General features: G+C 32.5%; 1 long non-coding RNA gene across 1 annotated transcript; it reads left to right on the top strand.

Moving 5' to 3' along the window:
* The first annotated feature begins 2,525 nt into the window (after positions 1-2,525).
* LOC136064459 (uncharacterized) lies at positions 2,526-4,527 on the top strand. Its single transcript, XR_010626068.1, has 2 exons — positions 2,526-2,580; positions 4,142-4,527. It is a non-coding gene; the product is annotated as an uncharacterized LOC136064459 (long non-coding RNA).
* The last annotated feature ends 4,848 nt before the right edge of the window (positions 4,528-9,375 follow it).

Below are 9,375 nucleotides of genomic sequence, written 5' to 3'. Positions count from 1 at the left end.
CTTTAATGCTTAGAATTATGACATACTATAATACTATTAAGATAATACATTTCAGTTTCACTTTTCTCACATGCCGAAAGTTAAGATTTATGGAGTATTATTTTTGGTAAAGAAATAATATTTCGCTTTCCATCTTCTTTATCTTACAAGATTTATTAGGAAAGAAAAATAGTGATATAAAATGTCATAATGCATGAACATCAATAAGGGTGTTATTATATATCAATTGAAAATAAAAACAATCTGTTATATTAGGAAAGGTAGTAAAAACCTTTCCAATGGCATAAATCGGATTCAAGATCATAATATTTCGCTAATTTTTGGCCACAAAATTTTTTTATTCCTCTTGTGATTTCTGTGACTATTTGAAATAAGTAATATGAGATTTACACTATTCTTGTGAAATTATTCACTATTTTTGGTGTACTGACGATTATGGTAAATTTCTAAAAAAAATTGAATTGTTATACATGTATCCATTGTCTCCATAGTTGACCTTTTTTATAGGTGCTTTGCTTAACTCGGACTATTCGTTTTAAGCAAATTTTCTAGAATACTAGCCTAAAATTAAGTTATGCAATACCAAATTGTAAATACACGATCTGATAGCTATAACATAATTGTTTCCAAAAATTGTTTATGCCTTATTTGGAGTCACCTAAGAGGTGAGACTATAAAATCTTAGGCAAAACATAATTCTACCAAATAGAAATATTAGTATAAGGAGAATCAAACCGTCAAACGTACCTGAACGATTACACTCAATGGATGGATTAGTGGGTTAGCCCATGGAATGCATCCATTTAACACCCACTTATAAGAAGGGTTTTTTTTTTTTACATGCGCCCTTCACCAGCAAAACGACGAAGGTGCTCCAATAGTGTATTAGAGATTCAGATGGGAGGATTCCTTGATTGGAGTGTTATTTTGGGTTATTTGGTACTGTACTTTACCATCCATTACTCCAAATTCAAAAAGAGTAACCCTTTGTTGCAGGAAGAGCTTAATGGCTAATCTCCCCACAGACGGCGCCAAACTGATGATGCCAAAATCGTCAGTTGGATCACTCGTCCAATCCGGAGCTTTAGACGATCTTGTAGGTCTTGCAAGATAAAGAGAGTTGATCGAAGAGACCACCGGATTGTGCTCGGTGGGGGAGCCTCCGATGCTTAAGTTAGTATCAGCCCATATCTTTTCTACTATAGATAGCATTTTGTAGTGGTTTTTGACATACCTTAGCAAATGGATAGATTGTCCCTTTTTATAGGTGACTTAAGTAGCCGTTGGACATAAATAAGGGTGATTATTACCCTAATCGTAACGTTCTTTGTCTTGATGGGAGAGTTTAAGACCTTTGATGGTCGTTATTGAATGTATTGAGTGGTTACTCATCTTTCTTTGATGACCCACTAATGATGCAATTATCGTCCATTAAGATGGACGACCTTAATGGTTTTTATGGACTCATCATTTGCCAAACACACTTGAATGTGTTTGAATTATACAGCTTCTAGTGATTCCATAAGGTTTTAATTTAAATATGACAAATATTGCTGTCAATTTTTTCTAATAGAGGCAATACCTAAAAGGAATGAAGGCTTCTTTTTGCGTTGTTTGAATTATACCTAAAGAACACAAAATAATTATTTATTAATACACTGTATATCAATCAAATATCAAGAAATTTGACATTATTTTAAATTCTGAAAATAATTTATGTTATATACTAAGATTTTCCTAGTAATTTCCATTTCAATGTATATAATCAAATAATCATCTAGAAAATAGTCTTCCTTTGCTGTTTTGAAGCCCAGTTTGACAATATTTAGGATTAAAAAAAAAATGCTTGTTCCATAGTTGGAATAGAATTTAGAAGAGTAAGCACAAGTACAACCACTCTATAAACTAGTTGGCAGGTTGTTAATTTTCTAGTTCATACCAACCATGAATTGTTGGCAAAATTCAATAAAAAAAAATGATGATTAAGTAAAACCCGTATGTGCGTTTCTGATCTACTATCGTCTCTATTAAATTTAAAAAAAAAAAATCAATAACTATGTCGTTGTACTTGTACTGTTGTAGAAGGTTTTATAGAGTTATTGCATATAATTTTAGAACCTTGCGGCAGTCACTAAGTTGGTATGGTCTCAAAATTTAGGTTATTTATTTATTATTTTTTATGAACTGTGGCTGCTATGGACTAATTTGAGTATACTTTGACCATCTTCCCTTTTTCTCGTATTCCTCCATCTAAACACAAGTCTGTAATAATAATTTAGCTCTTAGTAAGATTCTAGACTTTTGGGTGAATAGAGAGTTGATCTTTATGTTGTTTAGGGTATGCATGTGATATTTTATTTTTTATTGGTAATTAAACACGCACCTAATGAATCTTGAACCCACAACCTCACAAGATCATTCGCTATTACAATGAGTGAAGGTCACATTTAAGCTTGAGCTCATTGGCATACATGTGAGTTTTTTTTATTAACTAATATATGAACATGGTTTTTGTGTTCATTGCAGATGGCAAAGACTCAAAAGAACAAGGCTACTGCTCACCACCTGGGATTGCTCAAGGTAGATATTTTTTGACCCCCATGTTGATTTTTTTTTTTTTTTTTTGATAAGTAAGAATGATATATAAACAGAACCCATAATAATTTTTCATCAAAAGACTGAAGATTCATGCTTTCATTATCGCTTCTTTCTTATATTAAAATTTTCTATGTCTTAAATGTGGAAAATGGAATGAGCAATCATCTTTCCTCATTGTCCCATCACTAATATTATTTTTATTATACACTAATCATGACATGCCACCTCAACAGTTTTGAAAATTCTTGTATTACTTGACTTATTGAAATTGAATAGGGTTGACATTTTATAAGCACTTTAAAATGTTTAGCACTGGATAAGCTATCTATGCTGGCTTGGGAATTGTGCTATGTGAAATTAGAAGTCTAGGCTAAATATTATCATGTGCCTAATGTATCTAGTCCGAAGGAAATTGTGTTCACTTTGTTTGATTTGAAAACAAATTCTAATCCAAAACTATAGTGATTATTTTTACTTAAAATCATTTGCTAATGGACATATTTTTAATACATCATGTGAAATGATTTTGTGACAATTGGAATTTGGATCTCCTTGGTATGTGTGTAAAAACTCATATTTGGTCTAAAACTTTCTCTTGAATGTTGTTTGATTGGATGGGTTTGTTACTTTGTTTACATCATGTAGATAGTTCTGGTTAAAAAAAGGTTGAAGCAGATAGTGTTCACTTTGTTTGATTTGAAAACAGATTCTAATCCAAAACTATAGTGATTATTTTTACTTAAATCATTTGCTAATGGACATATTTTTAATGCATCATGTGAAATGATTTTGTGATAATGTATCTAGTCCGAAGGAAATTGTGTTCACTTTGTTTGATTTGAAAACAGATTCTAATCCAAAACTATAGTGATTATTTTTACTTAAAATCATTTGCTAATGGACATATTTTTAGTACATCATGTGAAATGATTTTGTGATAATTAGAATTTGAATCTCCTTGGTATGTGTGTAAAAACTCATATTTGGTCTAAGACTTTCTCTTGAATGTTGTTTGATTGGATGGGTTTGTTACTTTGTTTACATCATGTAGACAGTTCTGGTTTAAAAAAAGATTGAAGCAGATAGTAAAAACATTATCTCTACACTATTAATATTTGAAATATTTTCAAAATCTATTAGGTGTGAACTAAACATTTGACATTATCTCTACACTATTAATGTTTGAAATATTTTCAAAATCTATTAGGTATGAACTAAACATTTGACGCATGCATTTTTTTTTCCTCCTTTTAATTGATTGACTTTGAGCTTTTGATGTTTTGTTGTCGTTTTGTTTCTTTCTATACACTTTTTAAAGCTTCAATTGAAGTTTTTATTTACTTTGGTTTTTATCACTTCTCTTTTGGTGGGTACACTTGGATAAGTGAATTATCTGCTACAATGTAAAGCACTTCATAGTTGTTGTTACCTTGAGGAAAAAAACAAAAAACAAAACTACCATCATTTAAGGCAGTATGTTGCAACTACGTAGCGCACTTGTCATAATCTAATTTCTCCTTTGTCTTGCTTCTTGTTACACCAGCTCTGTAACCATGCTGATTTATCATTAAGGCATCTCATTGTGTCAAATAAAGGGTTGGAATGTGCTTAAATTACATTCATACATACATGTAAAACTCAAATGGAACTGTCCTTCTCCTACAGAATGGGGTGGAGGACATTGTGTTTGGTTTAAAACCCATAGGATGCACATGTAACTTACTAATCTCTATATGTGCATGTGTATGTATAAAGTTGAGTCACCATGTATTAATTTTATAATTTTATCATGTAAAAGGCACTGATACAATAATGTCCCTTGTTCCTCTTACTTTCGAACAAGATGAATTCCTTTTTCTTTTAACTTGTTCGAGAATATGTGTCCTTAAGATATATTTGTAGGTATTTATGTGTTTTTTGTGTTTATAATTTTTTAATGTGTTTATATATCCAATATTTTTTGAGGGAATGTTTGTTTTGCTAAGAACCTCTATTCTTGGTTGCAGTTATGTTGAGATTAGAACTTTTACCATTAAGCTCTGATTGTATGTTTGAGGAATTTTAATTTTGTGTCTTTGCGAAGGATCTTTTATTTTGAAGAATTATGGATGTAATAAAAGTTTATGAGAAATTTAGACTCAATGGAAATGGGCCGACTTGCAAGCAAAATTAAACAAAGAGTTGCTAAATAACTTGGGCAACTTTATAAATTGAGTTTTGAGTTTCATTGTTAAACCTCCAGGTTGGTTGGCTGTGTACCTCCAATGCATTTGCCATTTGGCCAGGAAAATAAAAAATAAAAATAAAATATAGTCTGTCCTATAGCTGCGTTTTTTATAAATGCAGCCATTGGTTTTGACCTATAGCCGCATTTGTAAAAACGTGGCAATTGACCCCGGCCTATAGTTACAGGTTTTAGACCACAACTTAAAAAAACACAGCTATAGGCCAAATTGACCTATAGCCACATTTTCAAGAGCTATAGCCGCGTTTTTAAAACATGGCTATAGGACCTTTTTTTTGTAGTGAAATTCAAGCCCTCTGCAGTTGGCAAAGCCTAGAAATACCTTTGTTTGGCCGGAAATCTCTTAAGTATTTATGAGTATTATTGAATTCACCCATTCTCACACAATACTCTTTGCTTTTCTTCATTCACTCTTGATCTGAAAATAATCGATAGCATAGCTATATATATAACCTTCCAATCCTTCTCATAACCTACATGTTATTTATTAGTTTAGATGACTCCTCTTAATTAATTTAATTTAACTTACATACATGTTAACTCTTCTTTAACAAATTCCACTGTAACTCATCTCTTTATTAATTTTCAGTTAATTTAAGTTTTAATGTAATTTAATTTAAAATGTGCACATTCCTCCACTCATTTTAATATTAAATTAAAAATGAGAGATTATAAGGCAAACAGGGATTATTATGCATCATGAAGGTGTGCTCAACATTGAACCTTCACTTAGTGAAACAACAATCTCTACTCCAGATTCAGTAGTGGTGTCCGACTTGAACTATGACTGCTTAGGGGAAATAAAGTATTACTGCTCACACATAACGATCCAGGTGTTGAAATGAGCTTCACTAGCTAGCACATTACAGGCATGTGCTGATCCCAGTTTTCATGAGCTTCTTTGAGAATAAGCTTAATTCTCATAGGGAGCGACCCCACTCCCACGCTCACATATGTCTAGGGTGCTCCTGTAACTTTGACACCCCACTCATGAGAGCTACAAATTGCTCATTAAGAGTTTTAAAAAACTCAACCTCGTACACATCATAGGATAAATGCATTTACACCACGGGGATGGATTTTTTTTTTTTTTTTTTTTTTTTATAAAATTAAAATTAATCATGCATTTTCTTACGGCCACCATATGGTTCGTTTTTCCTATTAAACTCAGTTCTCAGGATCTCTAGTCCCTAAGTTGGGTATCCTCATACATGGCTCATTATTAGATGGGCTTCAATCCCATCCCCCTCGATGTATTCCAGACCCTTTCTCTTGTTAAGGCCTTAGTTAAAGGATCTGCAAGATTATCACAAAATTTAACATATTCTATATTAACAATGCCATTACTCAAATAAGATCTCACAGTACTATGTTTTCTTCTTATGGGTATGGATTTACTGTTATAAAAACGGTTACGCACTCTACCAATTGTAGCAATGCTATCACAATGAATTAAAATAGGTGGTATTGGCTTTTCTCAAAGAGGAATTTCATGTAATAAATCTCTCAACTAGTTTGCTTCCTCACTTGCTGAAGCCAAAGCTATTGACTCAGCCTCCATATTAGAGTTAGCAATAATGGTTTTTGTTATTTTTTAGATTTCCAACATATTGCACCACCACCCAAAGTAAAAAAAATAACTAATGGTAGACAAAGAATCACCTGACAAAGTATTCCAGTTGACATCACTAAAACCTTCAAGTATAACAGGATATTTTTTATAGAACAAACCATGTAATTTGGTACCAAATAGATATTTCATAACTCACTCAATGGCTTGTCAATGATCTCTACTAGGCTTGCTAGTAAATCTACTAAGTACTACTGCATTGGCAATGTCAGGTCTGATACAATCAGTCACATATCACAAACTACCAATTATGCCAGCATATTCCTGATTAACAACATCATTGTCATTATTAATAGGAAACAAATGAATACTAGAATCAAAAGGAGTAATAACATGTTTGCAATCATGATAGTTATATTTTTTTCAAAATTTTCTCAATATAATGAGACTACTCAAGATAAATTTCATCACATATTTTTGTAATTTTCATGCCCAAAATAAAATTAGCCTCACCAAGATCTTTCATATCAAAATGGCTTCTAAGCATACTTTTTGTTTCATTTATAACATGCAAATTAGAGCCAAATATTATTAAGTCATCCACATAGAGACTAATAATGACATGTGAGTTTTCCCAAGTTTTATAATAGATGCACTTGTCACATTCATTTGACTAGTAGCCATTTTCAATCATACAGGAATCTAATTTTTCATGCCATTATTTAAGAGCTTGCTTTAAGCCATATAAAGATTTAGTTAGCTTACACACCTTACTTTCTTGACCAATCTCCACAAAGCCTTCAAGTTGGTCCATATAAATTTCTTCACGTAGGTCCCATTCAAAAATGCTGTTTTTACATCCATTTGAAGAATTTTCAAATCATGTATAGCTACAACAGCAATTAGCAATCTAATTGATATAATTCTAGTGACAGGCAAAAAAGTGTTGAAAAAATCAATATCAGCTTTTTGCTTAAAACCTTTCGCAACAAGTCTAGCTTTAATTTTGTCTATTGTGCCATAAGGTTTAAGCTTTTTCCTAAGGACCCATTTATAGCCTATTGTTTTACAAAAACATGGTAAATCTACCAACTTCGATGTTTTATTAGAAATTAGTGAATCTATTTCATCATTCACAGCCTCTTTCCAAAATACACAATCAGGTGAAAACAAAGTTTCTTTTAATGCAAGAGGATTTTCATCAACATTAAAAACATAATAGTCGAGTCCAAAATCTTTTTCAACTCTAGCTTTTTTACTCCTTCTAAGTTCTTTTTCAACTGGGCTGAGATAACACATCTTCTCTAATTTATTTACCCCACACTATTTTTAGATTTAAAAGGAAATTTTCCCTAATGAAAGATAGCATCACATGATTCAAAAATCACATTATTTTCAATATTCAAAAATCTATAGGCTGTATTGTTTACTACATATCCAAGAAAAGCACAAGTGGTAGCTATAACGCCCAATTTAGGTATTTTGGGATCTGTCAACCTTACAAAGGCTAAGCAACCCCAAACTTTAAAATATCTCAAATTTAGCTTATGCCCCTTCCACAACTCAAAAGGTGTGAGTTATGTCTTTTTGGGTGACGCATTATTTAAAACATGACAGGCTGTTAAAATTGCTCCCCACCCCCCCCCCCCCTAGGGACGTCTCATTTTGCTTGTGGTGCATTGATTTTTGGAACTCCTTCCATGATGGTGGTAGCTTGTCAATGATACCCTCCACAACAAGGTTGTCCTCAATCTTTATGCCTTGGGATCTAACTTCCACCATGATCATTTGAAAGTCTTGAATCTATTCCACAACATATTTACTATGCACCATTTGATAGCGAAAGAAATGACTAGCAACATATTTCTTTGCACTAGCCTCTTTGGTGTCATATTTGCTCTGTAAAGCTTTCCAAATTTTCTTTGCAAAAGTGTATGTAGTATTATAATAATCATAGAAATGATCTGTATGACAATTTGAAAGATAATGACAACATTTATACTAATCTTGTTCATACTTATCTGTTTTTTCTTGATAGTCATAGAGTTCATCTTTGGTCATGTCGTTAGTAGAAACCTTGTTTGGATTCTTCTCAGTGAGGACATAGGCTACCATAAGAAGCCTTAGATAGAAAAGGACCTTGGCTTTCCATCTTTTGAAATGAGCTCCCTTAAAACAGAAGGGCTTGTTGAGATCTCCAACATTGTCATTTGGCTTCTCAGTTGTTGGCTCCATTTTAATATCCTTAAAATTGTTGGAGAAATTACCACTAAAATGATATTTTGGTTACAATACAAAATAAAAGAATAATGTCAGACCGAGGCACGAAAATCTCGCTCTCTTTAGGAAAATTCAAGTCCTCTACGATTGGCAAAGCCTAAAAACCGATACAATAGAAATTCACTTTTGACTTGTCCCCTCCAAAATACAACAGCCCAACAGTTCGTTGTGTATTTTGAACCAACTCTGCATAAGTGGTTGAGCTCAATGCTCCACCAAAATAAACACATTTATTTGGCCCGAAATCTCTCAAATATTTAGGAGTATTATTAAATTCACTCACTCTCACACAATACTCCAAAATACAACAGCCCAACAATTCATTGTGTATTTTGGACCAACTCTGCATAAGTGAGGATATAGGCTACCATAAGAAGGCTTAGATAGAAAAGAACCTTGGCTTTCCATCTTTTGAAATGAGCTCCCTTAAAATGGAAGGCATTGTTGAGCTCTCCAACATTGTCATTTAGCTTCTTAGTTGTTGGCTCCATTTTGAATATCCTTAAAATTGTTGGAGAAATTACCACTAAAATGATATTTTGGTTACAATACAAAATAAACGAATAATGTCAAACTAAGGCATGGAAATCTCTCTCTCTTTAAAAAAATTCAAGCCCTCTATGATTGGCAAAGCCTAGAAATCGATACAATTGAAATTCACTTTTGACTTATCCCCTCCAAA

The sequence above is a fragment of the Quercus suber genome, unplaced genomic scaffold, assembly GCF_002906115.3.
Source record: "Quercus suber isolate HL8 unplaced genomic scaffold, Cork oak 2.0 scaffold_692, whole genome shotgun sequence".
Taxonomy (NCBI): domain Eukaryota; kingdom Viridiplantae; phylum Streptophyta; class Magnoliopsida; order Fagales; family Fagaceae; genus Quercus; species Quercus suber.
The sequence above is the reverse complement of the archived record's forward strand: the minus strand, read 5'-3'. Positions and strand labels throughout refer to the sequence as shown.